General features: G+C 44.6%; 1 long non-coding RNA gene across 3 annotated transcripts; it reads left to right on the plus strand.

The window, feature by feature from the left end:
- The first annotated feature begins 15,811 nt into the window (after positions 1 to 15,811).
- Positions 15,812 to 17,851, plus strand: LOC133912770 (uncharacterized). Of its 3 annotated transcripts, none has more exons than XR_009908899.1 (4): positions 15,812 to 16,714; positions 16,801 to 16,885; positions 17,003 to 17,533; positions 17,627 to 17,851. It is a non-coding gene; the product is annotated as an uncharacterized LOC133912770 (long non-coding RNA). The 3 variants fall into 3 exon arrangements; XR_009908898.1 differs by having other exon boundaries at positions 15,813 to 16,714; positions 17,003 to 17,156; XR_009908896.1 differs by having other exon boundaries at positions 15,813 to 16,714; positions 17,003 to 17,851.
- The last annotated feature ends 3,134 nt before the right edge of the window (positions 17,852 to 20,985 follow it).

Below are 20,985 nucleotides of genomic sequence, written 5' to 3' on the forward strand. Positions count from 1 at the left end.
AGATTGATGGTGGGAACCTCCCTAAGCTTCCGGAGGACTTCCCTGAGCTCCTCCCCTCTTCTCCCTCTCTGGAGGTACGCTCATCCAACCTCAAGCCCACACGCCACCCCAGATCCTTATCTCCAAATCGGAGCTTCTCCAGAATGGATTAATCCGCTAGGTGGCTGCCATACACTAAGGTGAGGCATCCCCTAATGTTTCCCCATTGTTTCCGAGCTTAATTCGACCCTCATGTCATTTAGACCCAAGTTCAACCAAGCCTTAATCCAGTCCATGGGGTACTTTGGGTATAGCTCGGTGAATGTTGTCCAATTCACTTTTAGAAGCACTCCACTAGTCGGAGCTGCTATGTTTAGAGCGACAATACTTATAAGTTGGCCCCAACATATCTAGGACGACCAAGGTGGTACTAATCCCATCACACGAGAACACTTGAGCCACACAGGCTGAAACTAGAAACTAATGTGCCTATTACACTGCACCTGCGCAAGCAATTGGACCTGATTTCAACAGACCATTCACGCAGGTGTTATGCGCTCGCGCCCTTCGCTCTGGCTCTAGCCATGGCCTCGTGAGGCGAGGTGAGAAAGTGCACACGTGTGTTCTTCTAGTGCTCTCATCCACATACAATAGTGGAATATAGGACACAAGTTTTTTTTTAAGTTGGTCCTCCTCCACCTCCACTAGAAATGTGTACTAAACACCACACTCTCCCTTTGCTCATTGGGCCTTTGAGATTTATTGGTAATTACTCACTAAATAAAATTGGCCAAGCCCATATATTCTAACAACCCCTACCAAATCTCAAAGTCCTATAGAGATTTACATGTTTCCAATATTGTTTGATATACCACTATTTTGATGAAGACATGTTAGGGTCGAACATCCACCTGTAGCTGTAAGCTACACTCATTCTCAACTTAGACAATGGACTATGCTTTGAATTACAAGTTTTATGCAAATAAGTTTCACTTAAAGTCATAACTGATAATTAGGTGTCAATAGGCTACTTCTCAGGTGGAGCATATAAGTTATACTCATTGGCCTCTTCATGAGCTTATTTGAGATTATTCAAGTCTCACTGACCACGACCAATAGTCAGACTCAGATAGGTGTGTTCTTTCAAGAATGCTCTATATAACATTATTTTTGCTATTAAAGCCAATATAACACATTAAGGCAATAGCCAACCTACCTTACAAATTCTAAGAGTATATTGCATCTTCACTAGGTGGGTTGTAAAGTACTCTTCTTAAATTAACTAATAGCTTGCTCTCCCCGGAATCTAATTCATGAGATCTCTGATCACATAGGTTGGGTTACTGCTATAGTATAACTCACATGCTCATACCCATCTTATTCGATGCATTATCTATCAAATTCCATGATAATCCCTTTCTAAAGGGATTTGCATGGTTCTTAGCTATTTAGATATAATCCAAGACTATCACTCTGGATTTTCTCGATTTTCTGATGGATTTCAATCATCTCTTTACACACCTTGAGGATTTCATATTGACCTTAAAACTATTTATTTTAACAATAACCGTTTGATTATCATAGTTCATAAGAATAGCCAGTATCGGCTTCTCAACCACTGGTAAATCCATCAAGAGCTCACGCAGTCATTCTGCCTCAATAAAGACCGTATCTAACGTTGTGAATTCTGTTTCCATGATTGATCTCGTTAATATGATTTGTTTGCAAGACCTCCATAAAACAGCACCACCACCAAGAGTGAATACAAATCCATTTGTGATCTTAATCTCATCAGTATTGGATATCCATTTTGAATCACTATAACTCATGGGTACCTAATAGAGTGAAATACATAATTCATAGTACGTAGCAAGTAGCGCATGACTCACTGAAGCACACGCCAATGATCAGCGCTCGAGTTAGATGTAAACCGACTTACTTTGTTTACAACAAATGAGACATCAGATCTTATAGTGCTAGCTAAGTACATTAGTTATCTAATAATCTGAGCGTATCTAAGTTGATCCCTAGCAATCCTTTATTCTTTTGAAGTATTAGGCTAGAATCATGAGGTGTTGGAGAGGTCTTGCTGTCCATGTAGCCAAAGCGACTCCTAACCTTTTCCATATAATGAGATTGTAAAGTGTAATCTCATTCTCACATTTAATTAACTTGATGTTTAAGATTACATCATCCTCTCTCGAATTCTTAGTATCAAAATTTTGAGACAAGAAAGTCTTGACCCCATTAATCATGCACATCAAGATTTGTCTAAAAGACCAGGATGTCACTAACATGCAATCACATGGTTTTCTTATGCTATGCCTTGTAAGCACTGAGCAATCAGTTCTGTTAAGATGTGTGTGGCAATAATCTACAGTGCTGTACGTACTTGAGCAGTTGTTGTATGACATAGCATGATCATGGATTGTTTCAGAGGACTTTTACAGTACATCTAAATGAGTGCATGTCGTCTATTTTTTTCATCCGGTGGTTTAGATTGGTCCAGTGATACTCTATCGCCCATCAGTATCATAGATATCATTAAAGAGTATCATGGGTATCATAAGGGTAGGATTGGAAACAAAAAACCATGATAAACTTGTAAATTATATATTTAATTAGGAAAGATCAAAATATTAGTTTATTCTTCGGATAAGCTTTCACTTGTTCTGTTCATTTCATTTATTAGGGTTTTCACCCTCCGTCAATCGGTCGATGATGGGTGGTGAAGGTCCGAAGTCCGGTCAGTCAATGACGTAATTACCTCTAAGGGTATCAAGATAATTACAATAATACCTACTAAAATGGACGGTTGGATCACAACAATGATACTCTCCACCATCTAGTATCATGGTATACTGTAAAGGTTCTCTGGTTTCAACCTTGTTCTGTTGTGACAAATTTAATTACTTGTTTTCACTCAATCCTGATGTGGGCATTCACTGACAGGAAATATGTGAGTTTGGTAAAGCCAAGTATGCGGCGAAAGGAAAAGTGTGCAAGAGCTTATGGTAAGGTTATTGATCTCGCTTAGAACCAAGGATCAACTTTGTCAATCTTAATCCAGAAAGACAGGAAAGCATGTACAGGGAACAAATTGGGGCTAGTGCCGTTGTGTTGCGTCTTGCGAGTGGCGTGAGACTGTGTCCTGACCAATTCGGCTTGGGCCTCACTCGTCCAATAAGCGAGCAGCCCAAGAAGAAACTACTGCCTCTTCGATTTTTTTTTTATATTTTAATATTTATAAAAATACATGGCTATTTAAAAATATTACACATCTAGAATACCATTGCCAGTTAGATAGGTGACATCTTGGTGTTATACATTCAACGGGCAACACTTTAAAAAATAAAAAAACATTGTATTCCATTGCTCACAAAATTCAACACAAAATTGGAATTATCATAAAAAATTATGAAACAAAAGTATGCTACAGAGGATTCTATAATCTCTCAACAAAATATCAACTTAAACAATAATTTGTGCTATGAGAAATCAGAAAGATAAATTTCATTGTACGCAATGAAATCTGTATAAATCATAGTTTTGTGTGAATTTTTTTAAGCTAGGTCATAGTATCCCCTACGACATACATTTTTTCAAAAGTTTTTATAACCATTTCGATATTATTTTGAATTTTGAGAGTAATAGAACACACTATTTTATGATTTTTTTAAAGGTATCGCTTGTTGAATGGATAACATATTTATTCTTTAAAGGTGTCATCCATTAGAAGGACGATATCTTGGTATCACCCATCTAACAAGCGACAGTAGCCTAGATATGTAATATTTTAAAATGATCGTGTATTTTTGCAAATATATAAATATAAAAATAAAGAAAATTCCTGCCTCTTCTCCCTCTAGGCCACTACCGCTGCTTCTTCGTCCGGCACTCCGGCCTGACCAACAAGTAGCGGAGACATCAACTCACTTCCCAACCGCCCATACCGGCGCCGCACTACTCAGACACTCCCAAACCCCATTATCGATATTGGGAGATGTTAGAGCTTGGGATACGAGAACAAGATTGCTGAAGAGAGGTAAGACCATCTCCAACGTTTCCTATCAGGGCTCAAAATGTCTTTACGAAAGGATTTTGGTTCCTTTCAGTGTTCTAACGGTTTCACTTTACGGCTCCTGTCACGAAGGGATTCTTAAGGTAATTTTCTTCAGAATAAGATTCTCTCTTTTTCGTTCACAAATCACTTCGAAGAAAAACTGTTGGGATGAGAGAAAATAAAATGAATGAAAATGAAAAAGAGAATTAGAAAAAAATAAAATAAAAAAATATGGTTGAAGATGATCTTAACTAGCACTATGTCGTGACCGGTGCCGGCTGACAACGCAAGCCCATGAGGGTTTCGCTTTGCAACTGCGATGCTCAGAGAATATTCCACGGGGCACTGCGAGGGGTGTCTGGCAGAGGCGAAATCGTGGCCCGTTTGGATTTGGTCGTGGTAAGTAACCACTTGCAAGCTCTTATGATACTTCACCAGTTTTGTCAATCCGTATCCCAATTGGTTGGAATTTCTTGTCCCCACAACAATTCATCATGGGCGTGCTCAAACGTCCATCGATCATTGTGCTTACTTAGTCTAAAATTCTAAAAGATATATATGATATGTATTAGGAAATTGAACATGGGAGGTATGAATTTACTTGAAAAAATCCTTCCAATACATAGGTAAAAAACTACGAGAGATAAATCTTTATTATAATAGTTTAAGATTACAAATACAAGTTGGCTCATATTTATAGGCACTTGATGAGTCATATCCAATTAGGAATATTTGTAATATTTTTCTATGCATATACTCTTAGATATTTGAGTCATTATCTAACAAACCTTCCATTAATTTAAAATCCGAACAAAGATACCCATAAAGAAATTGTCTTCAAAAACTTTGAAGGGCGATCAAGCACCATGAATATCACCATAAATAGTATTTTTTATATCCAATTCCTCTTGTTGGTCATTTGACATGTCCATCGATTTAGCAAGCAACATCTTTTGTATGTCTATTTATGTGAAAACGACTTTCATCTAAATCTGCCATATGAAAAAACTAGTGTTGACATTGAATTTCTCAATGCCAATTTTTGCGGATGATACGCTGGAGAAAAATTGCATATAAAAAAATATAGTAGGTTCCAAAGGAAAAAAGTTCCTAGTGCACTGTGGGTGCACGTAGCAATTATCTGTAGCCCTATACACTTCTATGTTGTTTAGCAAAGAACTAAGAACCTGTGCAGCCTTCAGTTTACGCGTAGCAGAATTTAGCAAAAAATAGTAAATTTTATAAAACTACAACTATGTACACATAACTCTTACAAAACTATAATATCTAAAACGAGTTTCATAAAACTATAAATACTTATACCTCTAATAATACAAAACTATATTTTTTTTACATAAAATTACAACTATTTTGTATAGCGCAAAGTCGGACAGATGGTGCAAATACCCAAGCAGCGGCGCAAGAACACGACGAACAGGCGACAGATAGATCGAACGACTCTAGTACAACTTGTTAGGAAATAGAACACGAGAAGCATATATTTACATGAAAAAACGCTTAAATATGGAGATCAAAAACCACATAAAACATTATGTTAGCTTACGATTATAAGTACAGAAATGATCTATATTTATAAGCGTTTGATGAGTTATAATCGACTAGAAATATCTGTAATATTCGTTTAGGATTCGTAGTTCTAAGATGTTTGAATCGTTAGTCAACACTACAGAATTCACCTCCGTGAAGTCGTCAAGGCTCAAGAAGAACAAGTAGATATTGCCGGAAAACAAGATGAATATATACGTATTTTTTCAAAGCAAGTGGCAAGGCTGTTGGAGCTGGAGACGGCGTGCGCTGCCAAACAATTTATTTGATTGTTTATACTTATTTAGTCTGTCTGAAAAGATATGGTGTTTAGTTTCTCACACAAAAACATATTGTATGAGATAAAAATGTACAAACAAGTGTTAGTATAATATATATTTTATGTCATTGTACTATTATAGTTCTTAGTTTATCTTAATAAGCTTTAATATTCTTCAAAATACATTGATATCACTTAATACACAATAATCACACACTAATAACATCATTAGCTGGGCACCAGGCTGCATCCACTACCACAGAAATAGTCATCAGTATTGGCTAAAAGATGCTATCAATGGTAATTTTTGAACTGGCACTGATAGTCTGTGATTTTCAGTACTAATTTATAAACCGGTACTGATAATAAATATCAGTACCGGTCCGTGGTTACCAGCCAGCACTGAAAAGGTTACCGGGAGAAAAAAAAAACGAGCCGATTCGGCTACCCCGCTGCCGATGAGTCGCTAACCGAATCGCAGAACGGAATAAGAACACACAAATGCAAGCATGTGATATTCCTCATATATCACAACATGTACTCGTGATTTTATTCTCTAAACAATATACTCCTGATTTTATTCTCTCAAAAGAGACAAGACAAGAACAGATCAAGACAAGAACATATCGACTTCACTTTACATCAATGAATGTATGGGCTAAGAACCAACATGGACAAGAACAAACATGCACAAGACCAAATCAATAAACATGAACATCCACCATGGACACCTCATGGATCTCACCATGGCCATGGATGAGGCCATGGATCATGCCAACGCCGAAGTCGAGCTCGCGCAGGGAAGGACCACCACCGTGGATGACCTCACCCATGCCCTAGACTTGTCGTGGACAAGTCACGGTCCGCCGTCGTTGTTGTTGCACGCGGAGGAGAATGTGAGGGGTGACAACTGGTGTTGACGGCGTTGTCACCGTGCCACACATGGGCATCATCATGGCTGCACTCTCCCCTTTCGTCATCGCAGCCGCCATCACTGAACGCTTGTAGTTACCATCGCCACGAGCTTGCAACCACCGTCACTGTGCCTGGAGGAGCCCGACCTTGGGGATGTTGACCTCACCGGCCTTGGGGACGGTGACCTCACTTCCATCGTGTCTAGATCTAGATCTCTAGATCCCATCATGGTCCAGCTATGGAGGAGGCCGACGGGGTAGAGGAGGTCACCATGGTCTAGCTATGGAGGAGGTCACTGTGGCCTAATCTAGCTTTGTCATGTGGATCTGGGTGGAGAGGGAGAGAAGAGAGAGAGAGAGAGAGAGAGAGAGAGAGAGAGAGAGATAAGTGCATCTGGGATAGTGAGAGAGAGAGAGAGAGAGATATGATGGACGAGGGATCGGATAAGGCCAATGAGAGCAAATGAGGCGGATTGAACTAAAATTTCCGGTCCGCTCCAACCATCATTGCTGTTAGTGCCAGTTTGTGTCAAGAGCTGACACTAATAGTGAGTATCAGTTCGGTTCAGCCCAGCCCAATCAATGATTGAGCTCGAGATGATACAAACCGATACTAATACTGCATCAGTGCTGGTTCTGACCTAGCCAGCATTGATGACCCGACATGAATGACCTATTCTGTTGTAGTGATCCAACGAGTCTAGCTTTACAAAAATACCCAAATTCTATGTATCTACAGAACCAGACTGAGTGCATGCATTTGCAACCTAAGAGCCAGGCTTTAGGTGGAATGCAAGCAACCAAACACCTGTTGCCTGCATCCCATGGGCCAAGTTGAGCAGTGTATGAGACATCACGTCACGGGCATCTGCAAATCTGCCACGAAGCTGTTCGGGATTACTCCCTCTACAACATTTTTGTCGGTGTAATAGGTAAGGGGGTGCCCCACGTGGCAGGTCCCACGCCACCAAGTGTCAACCAGCATCAGGTATTGTCAAGACCACAGCCACATCGCGTGACCAGGGTGAGGCTCGTGCGACTAGCCCCCTAGTCACAAAGCAAGATCCTACGACTAGCCCTTTCTAGTCATAGAGGAGGTCCTCACCTAACCAGTCAAGTCTCATTTAATGCTACATAGTCGAGTATTTTTTCCTTCCCTAGGATCTTGCTTTCAGCAAGGCATGGTTGTGGGATGGTGTGGAGTTGTAGTGATCCGTTCCATAGCATTTAATACTGCGGGATGGTCTGATGGGTGAGTGTGATGGCATTCGGCGATGGTACAGGGCCTGCAGGATGACCAGAGTAGAGCAGGCATGCCAATTCGACGCCTTGATGGGCTAGGGGTAGTTAGCTCTATCAGGGGTAGGTTTGCCACAGGGTTTGGCATGGTCCATTTGGTTGTGCATCTTTGCCACTGGTATATAATGGGGTGAAGACTTTGCTTGGAAGGGGGGAGGACATTCTGTTACAAATTCACTCACTTCCTAAGACAATACACAGGACATAGGGATATTATCACACAGGAGGCCCAAACCTGGATAAATCCTGGTTTTCTTAGTCTAGCTTGAGATACACATACAGGAAACGTAGATCAACATGCGTGTCATCTGATATACCTAGGATTATTGCCAAGGATTATCCTCAACAATTGGTGCGCTAGGTACGGGTATATTTTTGTTTGCGTTTCTGCAAGTATTGATACTATGGTTGGGTTACCCATGTCCAGATTCTTGACTGCTGTGAAGTCCTTGAAAGGCTCGAATGGCCCAAGTGAGGGGGGAGTGAATTGGATACTAATTAAAAAAAACTTCTATCGAATTTTATAACAAGTAACAACCTTAACCTAGAGGAAAGATAATGTAACTACACGACCAAACTATAGGAAGGAAAGAAAACAAATAAGCTAGAACACAAAGTAAATGCAGAATTGAAAGCTTGCAAAAAGTAAATGCTCCAATTTAAATGTGGGAAAGTAAAGATATGTGCAAGAAGACACTAATTTTTTCCTGAAGTATCGAGGAGTTGGCACTCCCCTAGTCCTCGTTGAAGCATCCATTAAGGATATCACTCCCCCTTGAGTCACCAAGACTCAAATGCTCCCTCATGATTGTCACTTCTCTATCTCCGGATTGATAGTCATCAAAAGTACTCCAAGAGCTCTTCTTGGGGCTCCCACAAGAACTCCAAGAGCTCACCAAGACACCTAAATCACCAAAGACTGGCTAGGTATTGCCAACCACCAAGAGTAACAAGCCAATATCTTCACTTGACCTTGATCGAACAAGGTGGGGAGGAGGAGCCGAATCTGTATCTAGGCCCACCATCATTTCTGGTGAGTCCTCATCATTGTTTTTAGTTTTGAATCTGCAGATGTAAGATGCCTCTCCTTTCTTTTTTCTTCCAAAGGACTACCTTCAGTTGGAGCGAGCAGTTGAGATTGAAGAAGTGTTCTTAGGTCCGCCTATTGCCGTGGAGTGGGACCAACATGTGGGTTTGGTCGATAGTTGGGAGCAGTACAACCGCATCTGCTGCCATCTCGGGGTGGATGCTCTGGCATGGCTAAACCCGTCGGAGCCCAAGGTTGCTGGGAATCAAGGGCGTGCAGCTTCTGGTTTCACGGTCTCCGTGACTCCTACAAACCCGCTCTAGGCCCATCCCTCATCTACTTCTGAGGGCTCGTAGACCAGCTCGGTGACCGAATCATTTGGAGCGCTGCTAGATGATACGAAGCATCAGAGGCATGCCAGGAGTGCAGGTAGCCTAGTTGAAGACGAGGCCCAGCCCGGAGGGGGCGACCTGGAAAAGGGTCTGGTTCTTCTAGACCTTGCCGTCCATGGTCGGAGTCGAAGAGGGAGGAGGCCTCCCTGGATTTTGATTGGGGTTTCATCGACTCAGATGATGAGGATATTACAGGCCCCTCTGATGGAGGAACCAAGGGCCTAGGTGAGATGCTATTACCTCATCAGTTTATATCCTATTGTAGCGATACACTGGGATCCAAACTTATGCTCTTGGGGTGTTTCAGTGGTTACCGAGATAGGTCCATTCTCGGCCCCTGTTCTGGAGGCCTCGGAGCCACAGCAGGAATCGATGATCTCTCCGGAGGTGCCCCTGATAGCCACTCCAGAGGGCGTGATTTCGCCACCACGAGAGGCTGAGTTGGTTCATGTTTTGGCTTTGACAACCAGTGCCGGTGGAGTCAAACCCTCTGTGGGGCCGACTCTGCAGCCTCGGTCTAGAGGCCTTGACCCCGAACAACTTTGCGCTATGCCCAAAGGCATTGTGGGCCTTCGCCTGGGCTTTGTCTCTCCTTAGGAGTGGAGGGATAGAAGAGTCGATGGTCTGGGGTCCCCTCGAGGGCTTAGAGGCACGCCTGGAGGCGGCGGTCCTGCAGGTAGAGAGTGGACTAAAGCTTCCCAAACCTGGTACCTATTTTTGGGTGGCTCATCTTATCCTTCCTATGTTGTGCCTTGTAGCAATTGATTTTGTTGAGGGTGACAGGGTGCGCGTGGCGCCAAGCCCTTGCTGCGGTCCATGACAAGGTTCGAGACAAGGCAACGGGGCTCCAACAGGCCTTGGAAGAGGCCAAGAAATGGGTAGAGTCTATTGAGAGTCGTCTACAGGAGGAGGCAATGCTTCACAAGCATGAGGAGAGCCTTTGGTGGGAAGAGGTGGCGCGGCAGGAGCACGAGGAGGGTCTTCGTCAAGAGGCGATGGCACAGTGGGAGCGTGAGAAGGCTGAGGAGCGAAAGGCTATCGAAGCCCTCTAGGAATTGGAGGCATCCCTCGAGGTGGCCGCCGCGGCCTACGCGACAGTAGAGAGTGATGCCGAGGTCCTCTGGACAACAATGGCCGATGTCTAGCGGGAGCTGAGGGAGACTAGGGCGGAGGAGGAGATGCTACGTGAAGAGCGTTGCGGGTTAGTCGAGCGTGCATCGGAGGCTGCCCAGGCTATTTGAAATGCTCTGAGAGGACTTGAGGTTGAATGCCTGCCCATCCCTTCCGTCTTGGAATCACCAGTTCTGATGCTCCGCTAGCTCTGGTCTATTGTGAGGGCAACGACCAATGCTTCCGAAGCCTATGTGAGGTCCAATGTATGCACAGACTTGGATCTTCAGCTGGCCTTAGGGTGTGTTTGGTTGCCTGCATGGCGTCTCGTACAGCTGCATCGTATATTCTGGATGAGAGGAAGCAGGATGGAGGAGCTGTATTTAAGAAAAGAAGAGTGATTGGTTGGTTGGATGAGTGGATGCAAGTTGAATTTGAGTTTGTGTTTGGTAGACTGAATTTGAGGCTGCATAAGGAAACTCGCTGTCGCTGACGAGTGGGCCCAGCTCCACAGTACTGCATCTGGCGAGCCAGGACAAGACATACGGCTGATTCCCGCGTTGCTTCGATCCTGCTTCCGCTCATGCAACTGCACCGGCGGATGCAAACGTCACCTGAGCATGCAGCGATCCAAACATCCATCTACTTCATCGTATACGCAGATGCAAGAACCGGCGGATGCATGCACCAGCTGATGCAGCGATCCAAACACGCCCTTACTGCATCAGGCGAGTCTCCACCAGTTCGAGGTGTTGGAGCAGCATGTGCTGGACTCCATGGTCGAGGGTTTCCAGCCAGGAGAACCCTAGTGGAAGCTTGTGCGACCCTAGACAACTTCCACCATGGATTATGGGCGAAGCATGGCTGGGCCATGACGCTGTGTTATATGGCAGCTCATGTGAGGCCGAGCGGTTGAGGTGCTCCTCGCCCTGACTTTTCTGCAAGGGACTAGACTTCTTGCCAGGAGCTCTTGGACGTACTGCCGTCATCTGGACATCCCTCGGACCTGGTTGTTGCTCGCGGGAGCAATCTCCATGCACCGATGACGCTTTTAAGGATCCGCCTTTGGAGTTTAGCTCTGAGTAGGCTTCTTTTTTGTTTTTCTTCTTCTTCCCGTGGAAGGTTGGGGTCCTAGTATTTTGACCACCTTCTCCTATTTTGTGGACTTTTGACTTTGTTTGTCCCCTGGGGGAATGTCTAAATCCTGCTTGTAATTTATTTGTATTTGTGTTATTGTTGGGGTGTTTGCACCATGCGGCTAACTTGAGTAGGATTTGCGTATACAGGTGTGGCACCCCGAGGCCAGGTGGGGCCCCACCCGTGTTCGAGAAGCCCTCTCTGGTGAAGGGTCTAGTGCATCTCTAGTGTCTGGGGCCACCTTACCTTTTTGGAGGCAGCGGCGGGATCTCTCTGTTATGCCCTGTGACTCCCACAGGCACTTGGATCTGGAGGTGGCTGCCGACATCCTGGTTAAGGAAGAGTCGAGGTACCTCAATGCTTCCGCTTCTGTCCCTACCTCGAAAGTGTGCTTTATTGAGAAGGATGATTGGTGGACAGCTTGGGAGGCTACTGGTCCGCCTGTCTCTTCTCGTTTTGTTCTTCCACGAGGCACTAACAGAAGGGTGTCATCAGAGATCCTTGAGTTAGTCATGGCCAAAGTCAAGGCAGAGAATGTGGATGCAGCAGAGGATTCGGCGAAGGCGTTGTCAGAGGAAGACTTGGATTTTTTGGCCTTTGATGCATACCCCTTCCCGGCAAAACCTTCATCTTCCTGACTCCAGGGGGACTCTATTTTTGGGAGGTCTTCGCACTAGGAATACCCGCGCCACCACATGGTGTGCCGTTACAAGAGTAGACCCTGCAAAACTCGAGGGACTTCTGGGAGGCATAGCGGTCTGCCCCCCCCCCTCCCCGTCATCCCATAGTACTCCGGGCAGGCGTAGGAGGCTAGCGCACTGGCTAGGCCTAGATTCTATGTATGATAGCTAGCCGAGCATAATGTTTGTGTATGTCGTGTGTGAATGAATCTTAATTTGTACTTGTGTTTAGATTTACTCTTTTTGCTTTTTGATTTTGGTCGTACTGACACTACGTTTATCTCTCTCTTCTCGGTCCCCTCACATTTTGCGGGTGCTTAGTGGCCGGAGGGTGCAATTTTTAGGGAAATTAGTTGCGTTAGGTTCGAGCAGAGATAAACGCTTCGTTGGCTATAAGATGCCAGAGGGTGCATGCCGCCATCGTCATGAAGGCTAGCTAGGCCTTCAAGATGATGACCAGAGGGGCATGCTACATGCCATAGCCATCATAGAGGCTATGTCTTCAAGATGACAGAGGGTCTAATGCTGCTCCAACGCAGAGGCTGTGCCTTCAAAGCGCCGGAAGGTGCATGCCACAACCTTCACGAAGGCTATGCCTTCAAGATGACGAAGGGTCTAATGCTGTATGCCACAGCTATCATGGAGGCTGTGCTTTAAAGATGACGGAGGGTTACGCCTTCAAGACACCGGAGGGTGCACGCCACAGTCATCACAGAGGTTAGTTAGGCCTTCAAGATGACGAAGAGTCCAATGCTGCATGCCACAGCTGTCAGGAGGCTATGCCTTCAAGATGACAGAGGGTCCAATACTATTCTGGCACAGAGGCTACGCCTTCAAAGTGCTAGAGGGTGCATGCCACAGCCATCACGGAGGCTATGCCTTCAAGATGATGGAGGGTCCAATGCTACATGCCACAACCATCACGGAGGCTATGCCTTCAAGATGATGGAGGGTCCAATGCTTCATGCCACAACCATCACGGAGGCTATGCTTTCAAGATGCCAGAGGGTCCATGTCCGCGCTAGCATGGAAGCTAGCTAGGCCTTCAAGATGCTAGTGGGTCCATAGCGTTTCGACACGTATGCTAGGCCTTAAAGATGTCGAAACGTTCATACCCCTACGGCACGATGCCGGAGGGTCAATACCCCTCTTGCATCAAGCCGAAGCGTATTTTGAGGAAGATATAACTCTATGTAGGTTTGCGTGTACTGTTATGAGTAAATCGCTAATTTGCGGTATAGACCATTCCTAGTCCAGTTGTGTATCCCCAGCATGCGTCAACCTAAAGCTATTTTGCAAGCCATGTAAAAGACTGAAGGTTAATTGCTGTGCTGAAACTGGATCAAAGGGGTAGATGGTATGACGTACCTTATAGGGGTAGGGGCCCTTTGCGGAGTCCTGAGCCAGCGAGCCTTCGGATGGTCTGGTGGCTGGTTTGCCGAAAAAGGTGAAGGGTGCGGAGGACTCCTACACATAGTATTTGCGAAGGGTGTCCGTATTCCAACTGTGTTCTATAGGGGTCTCTTCTATGTCTGCTAGACGGTAGGAGCCATGCATGTTGGACTCAAGGATCAGGTAGGGGCCTTTCCATTTATTGCTGTAGTTTTCCTAGAGCTAGGGCACATTGAAGCACAAGTCTTTGGGTTCGAAGCTTCATGGTACTAACTTGGGATTGTACCAGATCTTGGTTCTAGCGATGTAGTGGTCGAGATTTCGGATGGCATGGAGTCGCGTGCCTTCAGAGAGGTCAAGGGAGAGCTCTCTTTCCCTGGCAGTCTGCGGTAGCTGTACCCAGAGTGAGCGTCCTTTGATTTCAGTCGGAGTCATAGCTTCGTCACCATATAGGAGTTGAAAGGGGGTGAAGCTTGTGGGTCGTATGACCGTGGTTCGGACAGACCATAAGACTTTTGAGAGCTCCTCAACCCATAAGCCTCTAGCCAGGCCTACGAGGCGACGATTCAAGACTAAGAGAGTGTTGCCATTAGCGCGCTCAAAGGTCCCGTTGGACTGGGGATGATGGATAGCGACGAAGCACAGTTCGATGCCGAGTTCGACACAGAATTCTCTGAAAGGTCTGGAGTTAAATTTCATTCCGTTGCTGACTGTGAGTTGTCATAGAACGTCGAAGTGGCAGACTGTGCTTTTCCATAAGAAACTCTGGACATTCTTTGATGTGATTGCCGTGAGGGGCTCGACCTCGACCTGTTTTGAGAAGTACTCCAATGCTACTATTGCATATCATATCGAAGGATGCCCTTGGCGCGAGGGAATGATCCGATGAGATCAATTTCTCAGCGCGCCAGAGGCCAGAAAGGGGTGATAGGCTGTAGGGGAGTCAGGGGTCGGTGGCTCCAGCGCCCCATCCATTGGCATCCTTAGCAGGTGCGGATGATTTCCTCTCTTCGGACATAACTGTGGGACAACAGAGCCCCTAGCGTGGTGCTTTGTTGACCAGGGCACAGGGTGCTAGGTGATTGCCTTAGAGTCCTTCGTGAACTTTTCAAAGGAGGTCGGCCCCTTCTTGCTTGGTGACACAATAGAGCAGAGGAGCACAGACCCCGCTTTATAAAGGGTGCTGTCTACCAGAAGATAGCCCTTGGCGTGGTGTTCAATGCGACGGAGCGCGACGAGGTCGTCCGACTCCTCTGCTCTATTTAAGAAGGAAAAGAAGGGGACCCTCCAGTGTGGGGCTCTAATAGGAAGAATGACGGCTGTGTCTCATCTAGAGTGTCAACTGTTGGCTGTTGGAGGACCTCAAAGAAGGCGTCTAATAGCATATCTCTTCCTAGAGCAGTTTTTACCAGGACATCTGTATATGCTTTATACTAATATATCACGAAACAACCCTTTGACCTAATGGATATCCTCTTATGTGGTGTTTGGTTCAGAGGCAGCAGAGATGGGATCATTCCTCCTAAGGAATATTCTCTCAATATGCTGGATGAAGCTATCTCTCAAAATCGGTGGGACGAAACCATCCACCTTTGCTAATCATGCTTATTAGTAAAATGATTAGTGATATTAGTATGTTTGTATTACTTATTAGTATATATTACTATGTGATTAGAATTTGTAAGGGTTAATGTACTAATCAGTGGTAATTAACGAGCTAATTAGAGTATGTTTAGAGTTAATTAGCATATTTTATTGTTAATTAGTAATAACTATGATAAGAGTAAACATTAATATGCGTTGGTGCATGTTGATTAGTATATTATTAATAATTATTATTTAAAATTAAAAAGATATAATTAGTTGATGATTTTTATTCACATCCATCCTCGTCCCTCTAACTTAAAAAAAAAACTCATCTTATTAAAAATAGAACAACCCTATCATATCTACTTAATTTTGCAACTAAACACACCCTTATTCACCGTGAGCAGTTCCTCTCACCCTCGCATTGTTGTGCATTTCTCTCGCTCCCTCCTCGGGTTCCGCTCCTGCTCATTGCCTCCGGAACAAATCCCGCTAATTCTTCTTCTCCACCCTATCTCGTCGCTCCTCCTTCGCCAGCCGACTCCTGCCCCTCTGCGTCCACACGCTGCCGCCTCCTGGCCCCCTACGCCTAGCCGCCCTTTGTCAGCCTCCTCTGACGAAACTGCGCCGCACGCACTCCCACCGAAACCACGCCGCCCCGCCGTATCACCATCCGGCGTGTGAATCCAGGAGCCGCCATCCCACCGAAGCCACACTGCCGTGTCATCATTGTCAGGAAAGGTAATGAGCAGTGACCACCCGCCCCCAACTACCCTGGAAACTTGGAAAGCAACTATTTCCAGGAATGAAGACGACCTGGACGGCGGCGGCGAAGGAGATTGGTGCGGCAGGCTCCGTCCAGTTCCCGTGCCGTTTGCTCCCTTGAATATCCCGCCGCCTCCAGCCCGTCCACAACCACCGTGTGGGAGGTTGCCCGTGCGGGCACCGCAACTGCCGTCACCTTCGGCCGCGTCCACGACCAGAGTTCTTCACAAATTTGCGCCTCACTCCTTCGTAATCTTCCTTGCTATTGAAGAGTATATGTAAATAAATCTAGGACAGCTTTTTTTTTATGTAATCCAAGGCTATGGAACTCACCTTGGTTTGTGCTAAATTTTTCTGCATTTGTCTCTCTACGTTTACTTATGTATGCCTAACTCTAGCATCAACTCAAACAGTGAGCTCATGTACGCCAATTTGCCTTTCACCATTATACCAACCGAGGTGTTATTGATTTGTGGTTTGTAACCTCAAGGCTGTGCTATTCGTATCTGTTGCAGAGCAATATGACAAAGAAAACATATGGCAGGTTCTTAAATAATAACCTTCACCCTCGCAAATGTTGACTCCCTGAGCTGTTTCTGGATAAGTTATGTTACTACTAATTTCTTCTAGGTTTTCTTCAAAGGCTTTGAGCGTGTTTTCCAAGCCAGAGCATGTTGAGCAAACGAAGAAAAAATGGCTTGCATGGTTATGAAGGGTAAGTGATGGTCCTTATTTCAACCTCTGCTGGATAATACCATGTTTGCAACTTTCTAGATTTTGTTTGAGCAGTAACTGATTTACTCTTATTGATGCTACGTTTCTGGTCATCCAGACTGGTTTACTGCAGGATATGGTAAACAAGGTGGTTCTTTTGAGAATTGCTGGCTTGAGGATTTATATTCATACATTATCTCATAAACAAGTAATATGCTGGTCAATATTTCTGCAATTTTGCATCCCTGGTGAGGATTACTGCCTGCAAAATGGTGAGTTGACTCATATGCATGTTTCTACATTTTCACCTCCCACTATAAGGATTAATGCCTGTACAATTGGTGCCAAGTCTGCTTAGACGTATGCTGTAAGATTCCTGTACCACAGAAACTATTGATACCGAATGTTCGTAGGATCTCCACTTTGCATGGCCTTATTTTCTATGTCTGAGTTCGAGCTTTTTTTATCTCAAAATACTTTTCGTGCGACTTATCTGATGTTCAAATGATAAGGTGTCAATATAAACTAGACAAATGCCACTGTGGTGCAAGCGCCAATATGAATGATGAGTTTATTTATGTTCTAATGCAGTTAGCATATGAAAAGACAACCTTGCTTTAATGCGTGGAAATCATTGGGATTGATATGGGTATATTGATCATTTGAATTGTTTCCATGAACCAATTTTGTGTATGAATATTACTGGCTGCCCAATTTCAGTGTTTCCTTTTTTTCTATGCAGGTACTTCATAAGTTTTCATCATAGGATGTGACTGTATAACTTCACTTTTCTCTTTTTGTATGTGCCCAATTAGGGCTCCAGGCTTGATATGTTGCTTGGCTATTGATTTCGGTTAGGTTTGGAGTTCTACTTTTGACATGTTAGAAGTATATATACTGAGAATGTGGCACTGTTTATTTTTTTCTTTCAATGTTGGTTATAAATATTGGTGGTTTCATTTGGTTACATACTTACTGTTAAGGGTCGACATTGGTTATATACTTACTGTTAGGGGTCGTCATTAAGGACTTCCGACACTCCTAGCCCCACCAGCCCACGCTTCTGGACAAACGGGTCCTTGTAGGCTTTGCGGATAACCAGGCTCCGGAACCCTCTGGAGCCCTGGCCTTTTGGAGCTACAGTCTTCGGAGCCCCTTCTCTCTGGAGTTTGGATGGGCTTCCTGAAGCCCCCAGGGTGAGTCATCAGATTTTGGAGAAAGATCACTAGAGGGGCAGCCATCCTCCACGTGTAAGAAAGTGACTTACATTTAATGCTTGGAGGTCATCTTGACATCCCCGCACAAGTGGAGGTCATCCTGACATCCCCGCACAAGTGGAGGTCATCCTGACATCTTGGTAATGCGGCACTGCAATAGGCGACTGGTTGTGCATCACGTCCCGATCACCCGCACCACTATGTTGTAGTAGTAGAAGAATATCTTCCGATTAGTAGTAAGCGCATCCCACGTAGAACCATACTGTGTGATTCAATCGGTTCTAGGCCTGTGCGATATGGTGATATTTGTATCACCATCTCTACAGGGGCATACTTGTACACTGGTATTATAAATACAGATCCCTAGTCATCGGGTCAATGACCGATCCTTTTTTACCATGAATATATTTAGTGTTCTCTCTCTTTTCACTTTTTCTCCAAGCTTGAGCCACTCCTATGAGTGAGCTCTCGCCGCATTTATTCGCACAAGATATCTTCTTGCGCCAACACTTACATTTCTGATCGATCATCTTTTCCATGAATATCATGAGAGGACATATATAGTTTTTTAGACCATTTGGATTGTGGTCTCTACTTTTCTACTAATATAAAGCACCAGTTTCGTACGCCACCCCTCCTTCGATCCCCTCTTATCTAATAAAAAATAGAAAAAACCCCACCTCTTAAAAGATTACGAAAAAATGATTGGTTGTTTCCTTGGCAGAATGACACATGCACTTTCATATGAGATATCTATTGATATTGTATTGTGTTTTGGCATCCTATATATTATGTAACATATTACTCTGCGTCATAGTTATCGAAAAAACAATTTTTGTGAGCATGATGAACATAACCGTTGTAGAAGCACAATACATGGCGTATAATTTTGGATAATTGCAATGCACGGACACCTTAATAGCTAGTTAAAAAAAATAACTGGCTGACACCACATAGGCCTTGGTCTATCACTCCGTCCAGGTTCCACATGGGCCGCTAGTTGCTGGGACATCTGAGCCGCTCGCCACCTGTCTAGCCAGGCCACATGCTATATTGCTATATATATCCGTTTGGCATCCTGTATATTATGTAACATATTACTCTGCATCATAGCAGCTTGCTTGCCTCGTACTCATTTAAAAAAATAGCAGGTATAGACTACCGTCACTCGTTAAACGGGTAAGAACTTATGGGCCTTGGCGGTCGGTGGATTAAATAACCAGAGAAAGCCACATCTTGTCTGTTCAGTGGGTGAGAACTTGATCTCGCCGGTTGAATGGACGAGAACTTCATGGCTGCGACACCGGGTGGGCCCACTCAAAAGGTCTCAGCTGTTCAGTGGGTGAGATCTTTTGGGTACATATTTCAGCCGCGCCAGCCCTGCCGACGTCAGTCGTCATTTGATTCCAACTAAGCCGAGAGGGAGGGAGGAGACGAGAGGAGAGGGAAGATAGGAGAGGGGAGGGGAGGGGAGGGGAGGGGAGCGGAGGGGAAATTTTGCGGCAAAGCTCTGCTGGAGAAAATTCCAACTAAGCCGAGAGGGAGGGGGGAGACGAGAGGAGAGGGAGGAGAAGAGAGGGGAGGGGAGGGGAAATTTTGCGGTGAAGCCCTGCTAGAGAAAGGATGCTATGACTCAATGGGTGATATCGCTTCGATGATAGTTTTATGTTGTCAAATCAAGCAAGAAGGAATATGATGTAAGTGCGTGAAGGAGGGATCCTCGTGGTGGGTGCACGGCTTCAAGGGAAAGTGGGTTCAGTATTGGGAAGTTTTGATTGTGATCAACCACATTTACACGATGGACAAACTTGAGTCCAGCTATAGGAACATCACATAAGCTTTTGTCACCAATGTGATGTACGCCCCATCCAGATTGTGAACAATCTGAACTACGAACTAGGGTCCATAATCAGACAAATTGAGGAGGTGTACAACAAGGTATGGAGGGCGAAGAGGAAGGCAATTGAGATAAGGTTTGGAACCTACAAAGCGTCATATGACAATCTTTCACACTTGCTGCAAACTATTGCTCGAAGGAAATCAGGGACGTATTACGGCATTGACAAGTACGCATTGTTGTCCAAACCTGGCAAGTATGTCCTGAAGCGATGCCCCTTCGCATGAGCATGTATCAAAGCTTTTAATCATTGTCGGCCTATCCTGTGCATCAACGACACTTTCCTTATTGGTAAGTACACGTGACAAATCCTTACTGCTATCGGAGTTGATGGGAATGACTAAGTTCTACTATTGGCCTTTGCATTTGTGGAGAGTGAGAACACCACCAGTTGATATTGGTTTCTATACCGTGTGAGGATGATAATGGTTGGTGCTCGACTAAATGTGTGCCTTATACATGATTGACATGCTAGGATGCTTGCGGCAATTCTGGATCTACAAAATGGAATAGCCGATGGCACGATTAGACCTGTGTGGCCAGATCTGCAGAGTAGGTGGTGCATGAGGTATTTGGGTGCAAACTTCTTCTGCCAATTTATGAACAAGAATCTCATGAATATGCTTAAGAGGCTGTGCGGTTAGAACCAGCAGCGGAAGTTTGATGCTCTTTGTAAGACACTGGATGAGTTGGCGAAGAAGCAAACATAGGAGCGTGTAGGGAGGCCTGTGAGGGGATCAGAGGACGAATCAGTACATATTGAGTCTCTGCCAAAGGACAATGAAGCTGGGATCATGTGGAGGAACGAGTCATCTACCAGGTCATTTAGCGAGTTAATTGAGAATGAGATGAAGGCGAAGTGATCTTTTCTTTGCGATACAAATAAGGCTAGGTATGGCACTCTGACTACAAATTAGTAGATGTTTATAACTAGATGATGAAAGGTATGAGGGGGTTGCCACTGGTGGAGATTATAGAGTTCATACT

This window comes from Phragmites australis, chromosome 1, assembly GCF_958298935.1.
Source record: "Phragmites australis chromosome 1, lpPhrAust1.1, whole genome shotgun sequence".
NCBI classification, from domain to species: domain Eukaryota; kingdom Viridiplantae; phylum Streptophyta; class Magnoliopsida; order Poales; family Poaceae; genus Phragmites; species Phragmites australis.